General features: G+C 42.8%; 1 protein-coding gene across 6 annotated transcripts in view; it reads left to right on the top strand.

Annotated features, from left to right (window-relative positions):
• LOC141055030 (coiled-coil domain-containing protein 28B-like) overlaps positions 1-12,316 on the top strand; it is a 118,023-nt gene that overhangs the window by 18,599 nt on the left and 87,108 nt on the right. The gene's annotated exons all lie outside the window — the stretch shown is intronic.

Genomic DNA, 12,316 nt, shown 5'->3' with positions numbered 1-12,316 from the left:
TTATCAGTGTTTTTCCGGTTGACAATGGTGTCATCAGTGTTTTTGCATCAGTGTGGTCAACAGTATTTTCCCAGCATGACACTGGTATCATCAGTGTTTTGGATCAGTGTGTGTCTTCAGTGTTTTTCCGGTATGACACCGGTATCATCAGTGTTTTTCCAGTATGACACTGGTATGAAAAATAAGTTTTATTATACTCACCCGGGGGGGGCGTCTGATGCGGTCCAGTCTGATGGGTGTCACAGGTCCGGGTCCTCCCATCTTCTTGCAACGCCGCCCTCCTGCTTGCTTTGCCACTCTTCGGCAAAGCACTTCTGCGCAGGCGTACTTCTCTGCGCTGTCGAGGGGAGAGCAAAGTACTGCAGTGTGCAAGCGCTGGGCTTCTCTGACCTTTCCCGGCACCTGCGCACTGCAGTACTTTGCTCTGCCCTCAACAGGGCAGATAAGTACGCCTGCTCAGGAGAGCGATGTGGGGAGCCATAAAGCAAGCAGGAGCTGCAACACTCATCGGACCGGTGTTGCAGGTCTGGACCTGGGGCTTATCTACAGCATTATAGGTGTGCACCCTTTCTGAGCAAGATCTTTATCGAAACGCGCGTTAAGGGGTACACTGGATGGTTTTCAACTCTGGGCAACTATAACTATTTGTTGTTTCAAATTTACCTCTTGAGTTATGATGTACACCATTTGTTTCTGGCCCTCTCTCTATACTATTCATTATTTATTCACATTGGGAGATTTTTTTATGCATAGAGATGATTAGGAACAAAACTTCAGCAATGTCCGGTATTATTAGTTATTTTACCATTTAACATTTATTCTGTTGTGTAGCACAATTAATTTTGCATTTGCACTTTATATGATGCATTAGTGCTACCTTTAGACAATTTTTTTATACACATAGTGGTTGATGCAGTCTGATTTGTATTTTTCTGGGCATTTGTATTTTATTTATCCAGTGTTTGCTTTTTCCAGTTTCATAGTATACATAGAAATCATGGGGCCCCAGAGCAAAAATCCTAATAGCCCTGCAGATAATTTGTTGGCCCCACATACAGTCCAGTACATAGTAATATGGCACCACATAGTCCTGCACATATAATGGTATCACATATAGCCCTGCACATATAATGACATCACATGTAGCATTCTGTTATGCTGTAGATAAGCCCCCGATGTAACCTGAAAGCTAAGAAAAATTAGTTATATTATACTGACCGGGGGGCGGTCCGTACTTTGTCCGATGGGTATCACGGTCCGGTCCGGCGCCTCTCCTCTTCTAACGGTGACGTCCTCTTCTTTGCTGCCTGTTGTGTTTCCGGCACCTGCGCACTGCAGGACTCTGCTCTGCTCTCAACAGGGCGGGGCAGTGCGCCTGCGCAGGAGCCACGACAGGCAGCAAAGAAGAGGACGTCACCGTTAGAAGATGGGAGGCTCCGGACTGGACTGCGACACCCATCGGACCAAAACCGGACCGCCCCTGGGTGAGTATAATATAACTCATTTTTCTTATCTTTCAGGTTACATCGGGGGCTTATCTACAGCATTCCAGAATGCTGTAGGTGAGCCCCTGATGGCCGTGCCGGCAGCTGATACTGGAAAAATGGGGTGACAGTTTCCCTTTAACCCCTTTCCTACAATGGACGTAATATTCCGTCCATGTGACCCTGGACCTAATTCCCATGGACGGAATATTACGTCATAGCGATCAGCGGCGCCCATGTGATTATCACAGCTGACACCCGGCACAATGTGTCAGGGGCGGTCACGGACCGCCCCCGACACGTTAACACCTTGCACACCGCGATCAAACACGATCGCGGTGTACCGGGGGTTAAAGGGAAGCATCGGCAGGGAGGGGGGCTCCCTCCGTGCTTCCCTGAGCCGCCCACAGCAGCGCAATGTGCAGCGCTGCTGCGGGGGGCTCCATCCCTGCAGGTCCCCGGATCCAAGATGGCGACAGGGACCTTCGGGGGCATGCAGGGAGCTGGCTTCCTCATGCCTGCAAAGCGCAGGCAAGGAGGAAGCCTTGTGCAGTGCCTGTGACAGATCGCTGATCTGTCACAGTGATCTGTGATGTGACAGATCAGCGATCTGTCACATGACAGTTATGTCCCCCCTGGGACAATGTAATAAAGTTAAAAAAAAAAAAAAAAAAAAAAAGTGTAAAAATAATTTAAAAAAAAATCGCTAAATAAATTAAAAAAATATTCCCAAATAAATTCATTTTTTGGAAATAAAAAAAAAACAATAAAAGTACACATATTTGGTATCGCCGCGTCCGTAACGACCCGCCCTATAAAACTGTCCCATTAGTGAACCCCTTAAAAAATAAAAATAAAAAACGAAGCAAAAAATGATTTATTATCATACCGCCGAACAAAAAGTGCAATAACGCGCGATCAAAAAGACGCATATAAATATCCATGGTACTGCTGAAAACGTCATCTTGTCCCGCAAAAAAACGAGCCGCCATACAGCATAATCAGCAAAAAATAAAAAAGTTATAGCTCACAGAATAAAGCGATGCAAAAGTAATTATTTTTTATATAAAATTGTTTTCATTGCATAAAAGCGCCAAAACATAAAAAAATGACCTAAATGAGGTATTGCTGTAACCGTACAGACCCGAAGAATAAAAGCGCTTTATCAATTTTACCGCAGGCGGAGCGGTGTAAACGCACCCCCCCCAAAACATGACTCGGTGGGTCAAAATATGAAAAAATGAGGGGGCGTGGTTTGCAGGGGACAGGAGCAGACGTGTTTTGCTGAGCTCCTGTTATTTCCCCTATTTAAGCCTGCAAAAGCTTACTTTAAAGCAGAACTTTGGACTCTCAAACCTTCTAAAGAATGCCTGGAATAAAGAAGAACCCGGATCCGAAGAAAAACAACTTTATTATTGGATTAAAAAGTTCTCTGAATAGATCTGAAGGAGGCCTGCCTTCCAAAACAAAGCCGCGGCTTGGATTTACAGCATCCGGCCAAGAGAAGTGGAAGGAGATGACTCAGCTTGACCAACAGACTCCCTGGGCTGAAGGCGCTAAGAAAGCATCGCAGACAGCGGCTCCAGTATTTCGGGGGTCAAGCCTGCTGAAGCGTCGGGAGATCGCGGGGAGATGTACAGAAGAATCCTCCCCGGGGTCGGCACTGGGCCGGAGAGGAGGAAAGCCCAATGCAGGGAGGGAAGACAATCCTAGGAGGCCAAGTACAGCAGCAGGACCAGCGGCGGGACCAGTAAAAGCAGCGGCGCCGGTGGGAGGAAGAAACCGGCATGAATCTGCTTCTATCAAGCCGGCAGCAGGTGCAGGACGGGTTCCGAGGAAGGCGGCGGTAACGTCAGCGGCCACAGGAGCGATCGGCGGCATGGAGACAGCGTCACAGGAGGTCCGGGATCCAGAAGTGACAGCGGTGAGCATATCAGCGACCGCGGGAGCAACCAGAGACTTGAAGGAGGCGGCGGTCTCTTCGCCGCCGGCGGCGGGAGCTACCAAGAGACGGGGAAAAGCGGCGGTGATTGTGTCCGCGGCTGATGGAGAGGTTGGCTCTGCTGGAGAGGTGGAGGTGAGTCTGTCGGGGGGCTTCGGGAGCAGCGGGATACCCAGGGGAGGCGGCGGTGCCGGCTACAGAGGCTGCCGGAGCAGCCAGAAGAACAGAGAAAATGGCGGGAAATTTAAAAATGGAGGAGGGAGCCGTTGGGAGACTGGGGAAGACAGCGTTGTCATCAGTAGCGGTGAAGCCGGTAGTAATGGCGGCAGTTCCAAAAGTGGCTGTGGGAGCAATGGAGAGCATGAAAGTAGTAACAGATACAAGATCTGGAGACTTTGCAGTAAACTTAAAAGCTAATGAAGGAGCAGAGGGGAGCTTTATAAATGAAGAAAGAATTACACATATTATGAAAGAAGCTGAGAAAGACTTTACAACAAAATTCAAAGCAGCTACTGGGATAACACTTAAGTCAATGAGAGAGCTAGATGAGCAGGGAATGGAGGAGAGGTGGGGTGAAACAGCATTGTGTATAATGGACGAGATGGCTGAGGGGGAGAGATGGGAACTAGCGGAGGCAATGGAAACGAGAAGCTCTATTACAGTAGAACAGACACAAAATAGTAGAGATGATCCCAAGCGGAGGGGGGAGGAACTAAATTTTTCTAATGATATAAGCTTTGTCATAGGGGATAGCTTTAAGTTATGTGACAAGGTGGTGATGGGGGACGAAGACCAGCAGGATTACATTGCAACCTCAATAAGACATAACCAGCATAGGCCCCTTTCACCCATTTTAATTATTGATGGTAGACTCAGACATGAAGCACCAACATTTATCCCAAAGAAGGATGAGAAGGTACTTTATGGGTCATGGCAAGGGGAGGAAATAAAGAGTCAAAGTTTTGAATTTTCTGGGCCCAGTGACCACTCAGGGGATTTATCTGATCAAGCAAATAATTCGTATAATTCATTAGAAGATTTGCAAGGTATATATTCAGAGGGCATTTCGGAGATGGGGTCACCTGAATCTAGACGTAGTAATATATCTGTTAGTACAGATTCTGAGCTTAATTCTTCAGACTTTTCTTCAGAAGATGGGCAAGAGGGTAACTCTGATTATGAAGGGAATGACCATAGGAAGGAAAAGTATAGTACATCTATCACATCATTAATTGACAAAATACCTGCATCTGATGGTTATCCTACAGAGGATTTCCTGATTAAATTAGTAAAAGCTTTATTAATATCTGTTGAAACACTAGGGGGGAATTCTATTATAGGGAAAAATTCAGAAGCAACGTGTACGTCAGAGCTTTTCTTAAAAAAACTCTTTCAAAAAGTGCTGCTTTCCTTCCTGGAAGAACTTAATCCTAAACCTACAACAACCTTAGTTATTCCTACTCAAGACTTCAGAACGAACGATATTTCTCAGTTGAAACTCGAAACTCTACGTGCTGAAGAAACCAAGAATTTATTTTCACTTGCAAAATCTGTAGAAAAAATTCAAGAAGACATAGACTCCTTCAGAAATAATCTGGCTATATATGAAGATTTTAAGAGGAAAAACAACGTTAAGATCAGGGGAATCCCAGAGAAAGTTCCTGCCTTTCAATTAAATAATTATATCTCCTCAATGATTCATCAAATTATTCCTCACACAGGCAAGATAAACCTGATTGAGAAAGCCTTTAGAGTCCGCAGACCTCCTTCCCTCCCGTCTGATGTTCCCAGAGATGTCATTGTCTCATTTTATCCTAATTGGATTAGAAATACACTGCTGAACATCGCAAAAGATCCGCTGTTTCTCTCGTCATCTTACAGCCACCTATCCTTCTATAAAGATTTTTCTAAGGATACATGGAAGAAAAGAAGATCACTCCAATCAATAACGAAGGAACTTCGTTGTGCTAATATTTCTTATACTTGGACCCAAAATTCCACCCTCCAGATAAAGTTTGCAGCAAAGATGTTTGCCATTTCTTCCCTGGAAGAGGGTGTTGAATTTTTGAAAAATATTGGAAGATTGCCCTCGGCGGACTCACCTGGGATCTCGAGACTTCCTAAAGCAGACATCACCCCTCTGTGAAGATGTCTAAAGATTACAAAGCTCTAAGATGGTGGCAGACTTGTCCTCCTTTTATTTTATTTTATTTTTAGGAGTAAAATTATTCATGGTTTTTTAAATTTACAAAGATTCGGGCACTAATAATAGTAGTACGTTTTAACAGGGCACATTATTTGTGTTTAACAGATTAGAATTAGGAAGATAAAGAGGTATAAATATAAATATATATATATATATATATATATATATATATTATATTCATGTAGAATAAGCAGGTATTTGCTTTTGTAGCTTTGTTTGAACCTTTTTTTTACCCCCAATCGGTCCTAGAGCCACCTTGCGTGGTTGAGGACGGGGGGGTAAAGCCTCCAAACAGGTCCTAGACCACCTAGTGGTTACGGACGGGACAGGTAACATGCAACTATAGCTTTTATTTTTGTATGTATGATGTATTTATGGTACTTTATGTTTGTATACCTGTCTATCCCCCATCTGGGGGTCTCCCTGTATTTACAGGGGGTATCCTTTCCTCACCTAACCCTTTCCCACTTTCTTTCCTTTCCTGTTAAAAAATTCACAAAACTTAATAAAAACACTTAAATAAAATATGAAAAAATTATAGCTCTCAATATGTGGTGATGCAAAAACTATTTTTACAATAAAAAACGTCTTTTAGCTTGTGACAGCTGCCAAACATAAAAAACGCCATAAATAGTAAATCAAACCCCCCGTTATCACCCCCTTAGGGAAAAATAATAAAATTAAAAAAATGTATTTATTTCCATTTTCCCATTAGGGTTAGGGCTAGGGTTAGGGCTGAGATTAGGGTTAGGGGTGTGTTGGGGTTAGGGTTGGAGTTATAATTGGGGGGGTTTCCACTGTTTGGGCATATCAGGGGCTCTCGAAATGCAACATGGCGTCTGATCTCAATTCCAGCCAATTCTGCGTTGAAAAAGTCAAATGGTGCTCCTTCCCTTCCAAGCTCTGCCATGCGCCCAAACAGTGGTTTACCCCCATATATGGGGTATCAGTCTACTCAGGACAAATTGCAAAACAACTTTTGGGGTCCAATTTATCCTGTTACCCTTAGGAAAATAAAAAATTGGGGGCAAAAATATCATTTTTGTGGGAAAAAAATGATTTTTTTTATTTTCACGCCCGGGCGTTATAAACTTCTGTGAAGCACTTGGGGGTTCAAAGTGCTCACCACACATCTAGATAAGTTCCTTAGAGGGGTCTAGTTTCCAAAATGGGGTCACTTGTGGGGGGTTTCCACTGTTTAGGTACATCAGGGGCTCTCCAAAAGCAACATGACACCCGCACACCATTCCATCAAAGTCTGCATTCCAAAACGTCACTACTTCCCTTCCGTGCCCTGACGTGTGCCCATACAGTAGTTTTCTCCTACATATGGGGTATCAGCGTACTCAGGGCAAATTGGACAACAACTTTTGGGTCCAATTTCTCCTGGTACCCTTGAGAAAATAAAAAAATTGGTGACTAAAAGATCATGTTTGTGGAAAAAATACGATTTTTTTACTTTCACGCCCGGGCGTTATAAACTTCTGTGAAGCACTGGAGGGTTCAAAGTGCTCACGACACATCTAGATAAGTTCCTTGGGGGGTCTAGTTTCCAAAATGGTGTCATTTGTGGGGGGTTTTCACTGTTTTGGTACATCAGGGGCTTTCCAAACGCGACATGGTGTCCGATCTCAATTCCAGCCAAAACGTCAAATGGCGCTGCTTCCCTTCCGAGCTCTGCCATGCTCCCAAATAGTGGTTTACCCCCACATGTGGGGTATCAGCGTACTCAGGACAAATTGCACAATAACTTTTAGGGTCCTGTTACCCTTGGAAAAATAAGAATTGAGGGTGAAAAGATCATTTTTGTGGAAAAAATATGATTTTTTACTTGTATGGCTGTACGTTATAAACTTCTGTGAAGCCCTTGGGGGTTCAAAGTTCTCACCACACATCTAGATAAGTTCCTTGGGGGGGTCTAGTTTCCAAAATGGTGTCATTTGTGGGGGGTTTCCACTGTTTTGGTACATCAGGGGTTTTCCAATCGTGACATGGTGTTCGATCTCAATTCCAGCCAATTTTGCATTGAAAAAGTCAAACGGCGCTCCTTCCCTTCTGAGCTCTGCCATGCGCCGAAACAGTGGTTCCCCCACCACATATCAGGTATCGGCATATTCAGGACAAACTGCACAATAACTTTTGCAGTCCAATTTCTCCTGTTACCTTTGGTAAAATAAAAAAAAATTGAACCTTAAGTATTTTTTTTGTGAAAAAAAGTTAATGTTCATTTTTTTTAAAATATTCAAAAAAATTCCTGTGACGCACCTGAAGGGTTAATAAACTTGTTGAATGTGGTTTTGAGCACCTTAAGGGGTGCAGTTTTTATAATGGTGTCACTTTTGGATATTTTCTATTGTATAGACCCCTCAAAGTGGCTTCAAATGTGATGTGGTCCGTAAAAATAAAATGGTGTTGCAAAAATGAGAAATCGGTGGTCAACTTTTAACCCTTATAACTTCTTAACAAAAAAAATTTTGGTTCCACAATTGTGCTTATGTAAAGTAAACATGTGGGAAATGTTATTTATTAAGTTTTTTGTGTGCCATATCTCTGTGATTTAAGGGCATAAAAATTCAAAGTTGGAAAATTGCGAAATTTTAAAAATTTTTGCCAAATTTCTGTTTTTTTTTTCACAAATAAACGCAAGTTATTTGAATGAAATTTTACCACTAACATGAAGTACAATATGTCACGAGAAAACAATGTCAGAATCACCGGGATCCATGGAAGCGTTTCAGAGCTATTACCTCATAAAGGGACAGTGGTCAGAATTGTAAAAATTGGCCCGGGAGTTAACGTGTAAACCACCCTTGGTAGTGAAGGGGTTAAAGGCTGTTTTCAAGGGTGCCAGGACAGAATGTGGAATTAATGTTCAAGGCTTCCGATTTAGAAAAGTTCATTTTGAAGTTTGAAAGGCTATTGTATGTACTGAATTCTGTCATCAAGTTCGGTAAAGAACTAGTCGGTTTATTGATGATGAAACGCAGGTCCGCAATCTTGTAAGGGTAGCCGCGAATGCAGGGACCCACTGTGTTATTGTTAGAGCTAATTCTTCTAAGAAAAGGTTTCAATGTGAGAATGAAAATTAGAGGGGAAAGCGGACACCCTTGTCGCGTGCTGTTCCATATACTGAAATCCTTAGATAGGAACCTGTTAACTTTTAAACAAGCGGTTGGTTTTGAATGCAATGCTAAAATCCAGTGTAACATTGGATTTCAGGCCCAGTGAAGAAAGCATTTCATTCATAAATATCCAGCTCACCCTATCGAATGCCTGTTCTGCATCGGTGGACAGAGGCAGGGGCTGAGATTTAAGTTTGGTCCTATATACAAGGTTCAAAGCCTTGGTTGTGTTATCCCTTGCCTCTCTACCTCTCATAAATCCTGGATGGATAACATCTGATAATAGCGGAGATAGTCTGGATGCAATCATTTTAAGTGGCCACTTTTGACCTGGTGACAGGTACTCTTTAAAGGCATTGTCTGGGTTTAGGGTACAAGTCTGCAGTCATTTTATGCTATTGCAGACTTGCGAATCCTCACAGCGCGCAGTATTCTCCGGTGGCAAGGATGGGAGCAGCAGGTGCGTGGCCGCAAGTATGGATTTGCATATATGTTGTCACGTGCTGACTACAAGTGCATTGAAGGAGGCCAGACACGTCCATTCAGAATGTCACTGGAAGTATACTTGCTTTTCAAGCAGCTTGAAATGAATTTCCAAGAATACAGCTATAGCTTTAAAGTAAGATATTAATATATAACTACAATATTAATAACAGATTGTTATTAAAAATGTTTGACACTTTATGAGTGAATAGAGGAGTTGGAACTATGGTCAGAACTTTGACTTAGCGACTGCACAGTCCTGTTGGCCTGGTGCAAGTCATTGGCCAACCACTTTGTGTAACTCTAACCTAAGTCTTCATTCAGACATTAGTAAATTTGTTGTTTTGTAAACATTTTTTTTTTACAAAGCTCTTCCTAACCGTTGTTATGGACAGTACACAGATGTCATTACTGTGATGTCTACGAATTTCACAGACCTATTGGCTTATATGGATGATTGTGATCCATGACTTGGTTCAAAATCAGAAAGGTCTCTGTGACTTTTTTTCTCAGACACGTAAAACTTGTTTGTTTGATAGGTGAAAATCACCGATGGAACACGTACATGAAAAAGGAACGTATCAATGAAGTTTTCATGTATGCTTTAATAATGCTGGTTTTAACCTTACCGTATTTTTGCGGGCCGATTTTTGCGTCCACAATAGATTCCTATGGGGCCGCAAAATCGGCCCGCAAAAATTCAACGGTGTGCCGTATGGTCGTGGGGGCCATATTTGCGCCTTTTAAAAGATCAAGTTTGCTCAATCTTTTATACGGCGTACGGACACGGCCCCCATTAAAAAACAATGGGGCCGCAAAAACAAACGGAAGTTGTTTCTGCGGCGCATCGTGACTTCCGATTTTGCGGAAAAAAGAAAAGACGTCGATCCGCAAGCTTTTTTGCGGCCCGTTATTGCAGCGAACTATAAAAATTGTGGGGCTGCGGCCCACAAAAACGGGCCGCAATAACAGGCCGCAAAAACTGTGGTAAAAGTAGCCTAAGGCTGGTTTCACATTTGCATTTTTTAGCGCTGGAAAAAAACGCATATGTGCGCATGCGTTTTTTCCCCTATATTTAACATGGGTGCGCATACCTGCGCGCTTGTAAGCGCATGTATGCGATTTTCATGCTCTGCGTTTTTTTGGGGTGTGCGTTTGTATTTTCCAGACGCAGCATGTTGCATTTTTTGGCCCTGCAAAAAAGCGCATGCGCACATATGCGCACGTTTTGCGCTAAAAATGGCCATTATAGCCTATGGATGCGCATATGTGCGCACTGGCATGCTCATGTATGCGTTTTTTTGCATATGCGTTTTTTTTTTTAACCATGGAATTTAGGGGTTTGGGTTAGAGTTAGGGTTAGTTAAGGGGGTTTAGGGTTAGGGTCAGGGTCAGGGTTAGGGTTGGGGTTTGGGTCAGGGTTAGGGTTAAGTATGGTTTGGTTAAGGGTTAGGGTCAGGGTTAGGGTCAGGATTAGGGTTAAGTATGGTTTGGTTAAGGGTTAGGGTCAGGGTTAGGGTTAGGGTCAGGGTTAGGGTTAAGTATGGTTTTGTTAAGGATTAGGGTCAGGATTAGGGTTAAGTATGGTTAGGGTCAGGGTTAGGGTTAGGGTTGGGGTTAGGGTTAGGGTCAGGGTTAGGGTCAGGGTTAGGGTTAAGTATGGTTTTGTTAAGGGTTAGGGTCAGGGTTAGGGTCAGGATTAGGGTTAAGTATGGTTTTGTTAAGGGTTAGGGTCAGGGTTAGGGTTAGGGTTAGGGTCAGGATTAGGGTTAAGTATGGTTTGGTTAAGGGTTAGGGTCAGGGTTAGGGTTAGGGTTAGGGTCAGGGTTAGGGTTAAGTATGGTTTTGTTAAGGGTTAGGGTCAGGGTTAGGGTTAGGGTTAGGGTCAGGGTTAGGGTCAGGGTTAGGGTTAGGGTTAGTTAGGGTTTAGGGTTTGGGTTAGGGTTAAGTATGATTTGGTTAAGGGTTAGGGTCAGGGTTAGGGTTAGGGTCAGGGTTAGGGTTAGGGTTAGGGTCAGGGTTAGGGTTAGTAAAGTCATGGTTTGGGTAGTGTGAGGGGCCACCTAAAAATGTTGGAAAAAAACGCAAACGCGGTAAAAACGCACTAAAAACGCATACAAACGCATAAAAACGCTGCGTTTTTTTCATGCATGCTCATAAAAATGCTTGAAAAAAACGCAGCAGTTGTATGCTTTTGTATGCGTTTTTTCAATGCGTTTTTTTGCGGGAAAAACGCGCTGCAAAAAAAAGCAAGTGTGAAACTAGCCTTAGATGTGTAGTAGAGGGGTTACAAGGTCACTAAACTTCAGGAAGGCAAATTTCCAACGGTTGAGAGATGATCTTGGTGCAATTAACTGGGACGATATCCTGAGACATAAAAATACACAAAGAAAATGGGAGACGTTTATTATCATCCTGAATAGGACCTGTGCACAATATATACCGCATGGGAATAAACATGCTAGAAATAGGCGGAAACCACTATGGCTAAATAGAGCTGTAAGGGGTGCAATAAGAGATAAAAATAAAGCATTTAGAGAATTAAAGCAAGTAGGTAGTGATGAGGCATTAAATAAATACTGAAAATTAAATAAATTCTGTAAAAAGCAAATCAAGACAGCAAAGATTGAGACAGAGAGACTCATTGCCAGAGAAAGTAAAAATAATCCCAAAATATTCTTTAACTACATAAATAGTAAGAAACGAAAAAATGATAGTGTTTGCCACCTTAAAAATGGTATGGGTGGAAATGGTGGACGAGGATGAGGAAAAGGCCAATATGCTAAATTACTTTTTTTTTCTACAGTATTTACACAAGAAAATCCCATGACAGATAACATGATCAGTGATAACAAAAATTCTCCATTAAATGTCACATGCTTAACCCAGAAGGAAGTACGGCGGCGTCTAAAAATCACTAAAATTGACAAATCCCCGTGCCCGGATGGGATACACTCCCGAGTACTGCAGGAATTAAGTACAGTCATTGATAGACCACTATTTTTAATCTTTAAAGATTCCATAATAACAGGGTCTGTACTACAGGACTGGCGTATAGCAAATGTGGTGCCAATATTCA

This window comes from Dendrobates tinctorius, unplaced genomic scaffold (assembly GCF_039654945.1).
Source record: "Dendrobates tinctorius isolate UK_male_01 unplaced genomic scaffold, ASM3965494v1 ptg000183l, whole genome shotgun sequence".
Lineage (NCBI taxonomy): Eukaryota > Metazoa > Chordata > Amphibia > Anura > Dendrobatidae > Dendrobates > Dendrobates tinctorius.
Note: the sequence above shows the minus strand (reverse complement) of the source record. Positions and strands in the feature narration are given on the sequence as shown.